This window comes from Gambusia affinis, linkage group LG14 (genome assembly GCF_019740435.1).
Source record: "Gambusia affinis linkage group LG14, SWU_Gaff_1.0, whole genome shotgun sequence".
In the NCBI taxonomy this organism is placed as follows: domain Eukaryota; kingdom Metazoa; phylum Chordata; class Actinopteri; order Cyprinodontiformes; family Poeciliidae; genus Gambusia; species Gambusia affinis.
The window spans coordinates 3,244,523-3,250,554 of record NC_057881.1 but is presented as its reverse complement, the minus strand read 5'-3'; positions in this window follow the sequence as shown (position 1 = coordinate 3,250,554).

The following is a 6,032-nucleotide window of genomic DNA, read 5'->3' as shown; positions in this document are numbered from 1 at the left end:
TTATATTAATAGAAAATACAACAAAACCACAACAATGAGAGAATTTACAGCTCCTTTATTTCTACATGTCTACATTATAAAAACCTTCATTTGGCTGCTGGAGTGTCCAGGAGAAACGATGCGCTGCTCAGTCCAGCAGGACCCCAGGGCCTCAGCTGACCACTGCCGCTGCACTCCCACATATTAACCTCTAGAGGGAGCACTGAGCTTTTATCCTGATTAACTTCCACCATCAGTGGTCTGCTAACTCTCCTCCGCCTCCTCTTATCTCCTCCCCTGGTTGTTTCTCCTCAGTAGCACCTGTTTGACTCAACTTCACCTATAAGGAAGCAGCTCAGCTAAGATTGGAGTCTTTCCAGGGAAATTTCATCCAACAGTGGTGCCTCTATTCCCTCTGCCACTCATTAAAACACATAAAAATTAACACAAATATAACGTTTGAGCTCTTTTGCCCCCATCTCTGACAACATAATCAACTTAACTCAAAACTACTGATATTTTATTTATGAAAGTTGTTTTATAATTTCTTGTTGTAATAAATCCCTTTGAACCTCAGTGGTATTTTTGCATGCTACCAAAAACACAATTAGACTTAATTTTGGATTTTTCTTGGCAGTTGGAGTATATGGGCTATAAATAATAAACTAATCAGTAATTTCCTTTTCTCTAATATAAAACTATTAGGGTTATTTAGGAGTATTTTTATCCTTGTTGCAGTTTTCAGGGCCAACCTGCCTGTGTGTAATCGTTTCCTGTAGTACCGGCTGGTGCCAGCAGAGGGAGTAAGCACAATGACCTCTCTGTTGAGAACCACAAGACATTTTCAGCCAAGTCAGCAGCAGCAGATTTAGAAAAAGCGCTATCAGCTCGTAACCTTGTAAGTTACACGTCCGCATTACAAAGATAGCTGCTGAATTTTTTAACTTTCTGAGCGCTCATCATTTTTAAACATAATTCCCACCTATTGAATGTGTCCAAATTAAGTCAGATGCTATATTTTAACTTTCAAGGTTAGGGGTTTAAAGTTGAAAATTATTTATAGTTGACTGCTTCCTGAATTAAACTGTTGGTGGTCCCTCTGGTTGTTTCCAGGTTTATCCATTCATCCTGTCTTTGTTTCTCTCTTTCTTTTCTTGAATTATCTTCCCATTCTCTCCATCCACCTCTTTCTAATAACTCTCCCTGCCTCTTCTGCCAGTTCCTCCCTCGGTATCTTCCTCTCCTGTTTCTCCCTCTCCTCCCTCCCCTCCGCTGTGGTATGTGAGGCTTCGCTCTATAGAAAGACACCTTTATGCCCGGGGTCAAATTCCTCTTAATTTCAGCTACAGAAATGTCACTTTTCACCAGGTCGATGTTATTGCTGTACTCTGAATAAATGAGCGGTGTTTGAAGTCACTTGGCACCAGCGATTTGCTGGATCCTGTGTGGTACAGGAACCCCACACACACACTGCCATTAAAACACACACCTGCAGAAAACAGAGCTTATTTGATGCAGTGCATTCTTGAGAGGAGGCAACATGTCAGCTGGGTTTGCTGCTCGCTGTTATTTTGTGTTCAGTCTAGTGGACCAGCAGTAAAATAACAGTTTAATGGCTGTTTGAACTCAGAAGTTGATGTTTTCACATATTTGCTGCAGTTTTTTATATAAGTTATTATTTGCAGATTTGGTTAGAATTTACCAGATTACTTCATATTATTTAATCTTATCAAAACTGATTTCTCTTAAAAGGTCTAAAAAGTTCACTTTTAGGGATGATAGTAACAAATCTATACTTCTTATCTTTTCATTATGAATACATTTAAAGATTGAACAAAATTTAGGGCGTCTTGGATCTCGAAGGTTCAGATGATGAAGGGAGGAAAAATCCTCAGGAACGACTAGTGACAGCATAAAGCCAAACCAAATTACTGGTCAGCCTCCGTCCCCATGTTCCTTCAGCTGTAATCATATGCTCGGTTTTTTGGGCATACACAGACTAAATCAGAGCCAAGGTACACTTAGATGACTGAGATCTAAATGTGGGCGAAGCACAACAAAATATAATTTTACATTTGAGGACAGATGATCTTTGTAATCAAGGAAACAGGCAGACTGAGATACTTAAAGAGTCTTAAAAGCATCAAAAAAGGTCAGAATTTGAAGGGAGGCCGTTCTGGTTGCAGCTATTGGTGCTTAGTCATTATAAGGATGTTAAAAGACGAGAAACGCTGCAAACTATTTTTTTGTGGAAAATTTAAAAACATAATCATGATTTAAAGTCAGTTTTTGTTTGTAGATGCCCATGTCTTCCTTTCTAATATGAGTTTTAGTTTTACATCATATAGTTAAAATTTGCATTAAGGTTTAATTAGGGTTTTATTGATGTATGTGAAGCATTGATTTCCAGGATAATTGACTACAAAATTGAAAACTTCAATGATCTTTTTGATGATCATTTAATGATCTTTTTCCATTAAAGAACAGAAATAAACTCAGACTCATCGTTAAACATACAGAAACCCTCCACCTCCCAAGTTCCACCTTTTATATCCATCACCAACTTTCCAACATGAATCTACGTAATTAAATTTGAGGTAAGTTGAAAAATGATTTTCTTTATCCTTCTTTTCTTCTTGTTGAGCTACAAAGGCCACTCATGCCAAAAATAACCTTTTTAAAAGTGTCTGCTAATCCTAATCCGTCTTATGTTTTCAGCAAAAGTATTGCAGCAACTATTTTCTTGAAACAGAGCAAGCCTGCAGGTAATAAAATATACAGATTGATGGTGGCTTCAGCCATGTTCAACACCTCTTAATGGTGTTTAGAAGAATATTCAACATATTCAAAGGTTTTTGTGAAAATGACGTAAGAAATTTGTAACTTAGACTCAGATTAGTTTTATTTAGGTAAATTTAGAATACTACCAAAAAGGGAAACAATATTTTACAAATCAATAATCTAGTAATAGGTTGAAGCTGAGGCTTACAGTATTCTTCCCTACTTTATTCATATAATAAAATAAAGAAACATAACTAAAGTGAGGTATTCAAAACCTGCAGGATTTAAAAGAGATTACACAAATATGTCCTGGAAATTCAAAAACATAAGTAGGTATTTATAGAATATTTTTGCACTCTTGAACTAGCTGTGATTTATTAATGCTGCTTATTTCAATAACTGTGGTCACATTTGAGATTATCTTCTGTTAAAACCTTTTCTCAGATGACTAATTGAATTAAAAACACAGAGTTAATAGTTTAACATTTATCAACCAGGCCTTCTAACTTCTCCGTAGTGGAGAGAAACCGGGTCGTGTGTTTGGGACCATTAATGAGCTTTTGCCTGTTTACCAGGATTCCACAGAGGGAAATTTAGACAGGAAGAAGGCGATGAAAAGAAGAAGACAAAAAAAGGAAGAGGGAGGGTAGTATTTGCATTCTGTAACGCCTCGTGTATTAATGATGCTGCCTTGGCATGTGCATGCTTTGTTTGTGCAGCAGCAGCCCGGATGACTTTTTACTTCAAAGGTCTGACAGACTGGAAATAGCTAAACACCATAACAGTTGGATTGTTGTTATTGCTGCTTTTCCCTGACCTCATTAAGCGGCTGCAGAGCCTGAGTACAAATAATTTGTCTGTGTTCATTTTTTTCCTCTGGAGATGATTAAAAACTAGTATTTCTTTCCTTTAACTTGTTTTGAATCCTAACTTGGTGCAGCAATCTCTACACAGGGTCTTAATTCTGGTTCATATGTGTTACTCTTTCTATTTTTAAATAAGCCAGAACCTGTAACTAGTCCAAAACCACTTATTAAGTGATTGTGATATTGAGTCACAGAGGTCACATGTCCAGAAGGAGAACCCAGATATTCCACTTCCCAGTGATATTTTCCTCATCGTTCTCAGGGATCCCAAGACATTCCTAAGCCAGAAGTGCATAAAGTCCAACCAACAGGTTCTCCATCTGCTTCAGAGTATTTTTTCAATGAGTCTTGCTTTGGAAAACTTGAGGCAGCCTGGAGGAATCCGGATGAGGAGCTTGAACTACTTCAAAACAAATGCTCTCCATATTTGTCTCCAGAACCCCAGGAGGCCTGTAGGGTGACGGGTTTACTGGGGAAACATTTGCCCACAAAGGAGGTATTTGTTCATCAAGACTGTTGAATTGCTCTTAATCTGGCCTCTGTCCTCAGACCTCCATGGACCTCACCTACCAGGTACCAGAGTTTCTCTAGCATGCTGGGCTGGTGATGCTACAGAGCTACAATAAAGAGAAATATTACATCAAAGATATCGCTACAGAGGTTCTGAAAAATATCCTGATGTTTAATTAAGGGCCTTAATTAAACTCTGTTCCATGATGTTTTCTGATCCTTTTTCTACTAAAGATGCAGAAAACATTTCCAGGCTGAGACAAACTTCTGGTTTTCTTAATGATTAACTTTGCTTTGATATAAGAAGTTGACATAACAAACATTGATTATAGATCAAAAATATGTTGCAGGTTCATTACAGTTTGACTCCAACAGACAAAGAAGAGATTTTTATATTGTCCCATTTATGCATCAATTTTTATTTCCTTAATCTTTATCTGTTTTGTTTTGACTCAAAGAAAAGTGGAATGGGACATTTTCAGATTTCAACCCATAGTTTATTGATTGGTGGGTAATTTTTTTTATCATTATTGTCTTTCTCATTGTTTGCTCTTGTAGTTCTCCTCCCTCTGTCCTATCGTCCTTAATTTCACAGATTTCTCTCCTCTACTGTACCCAGACAGAGGACCCTGCTTTCTGCAGCTTCCTGTCTCATAAAAGGCTCTACTGTTTCCCCCCTCTGTTTCCTCTGCTGCCACCCTGCCCCCTCCCTCAACACCCCAGTGGTACATTCCCTCCCTCTCCACCGGTGCATTCCTCACTGACTTCGCCCTCGTCGGGAGTCCCTCTGTCCGCCGGCTCCATGACTTTGGAGCCCGTCTTCTAGTGAACCTGAGAAATAAGTCGATATGTTTTCTGACCATATTAGACTTCACATCTGTAGATGTGACTTAACTGCTTATACTAAGGATCAGAAAATTTCCTCAGAAATTATTTATTTTTTAAATAAATGTAAGGAGTTATTCCATGGCACATTGTCACCTTTATTAATCCCCAACATTTGGTAAACAATAATGTTGTTCCACCTGGAAGGTTTAATTAAAATTTTACTCAGAAATATAGTTGTGATTGTTTAGGTTGCTCATGATGAAATAGATGCATCTCAGTTTAACACAAATGATGCTCAAACAAAATGTGAGCATCATTTCCAACACTTTCATATTTACAGTTTTTCTGCTAAGAACCAAACGTAATCCTAATCTGTTTAACATTTTTAAAAGTTGTACCAGTTTGGATCTCGGTTGGTCATGTTTTACTGTACTGCTCCAGGTGTGACGTTCAGGTAGGTCACCCTTGTTTACTTTGCAGTAAAGCTTTTCATGCGTACAGGATATGACTTGTGTTTCTGAAATATGCGAACCCTCAAAAAAGATGTTATCACACTGAAAGGCTGCATGGTTTACTCAAAAGCTCCAGTTATGGTTCATAATCAGTGGTGCATTCACAGACGTGTAAATTAACAGTCAGTGAAAGCAGCGACCACCCAACAGTGGTTTTCATAGTTTCATGTTTTCCTTTTTCGCCCAAAATCCAGAGATTTATCCAGAAACTGAACAAAACTGAGCATCTCATAGAGACCTATTTCCAAGTTTTTGTGTTTTATGTTTATTTTTGTGTTGGTTTTTCCTTTAATATTAGTTGTTTTTTCTCTTCTTTCAGATATGAATATATATCCAAAGATCTGAAAAGAGCTGGTACGTTACATCTGATTCTGTTTTTACTTTTTATTTTTTCATTGCTCAAATGTCACTATGACAGATTTTATTGAATGTTTTTGTCTAAATTGAATAGATTTTGATTTACACTAGAAGGTAGTGACAATTAGTTGTAGATAATAACATTACCTCTATAAAATTATTGTTTCCCCAACATTTAGCTGTAATTATTTAAACATTT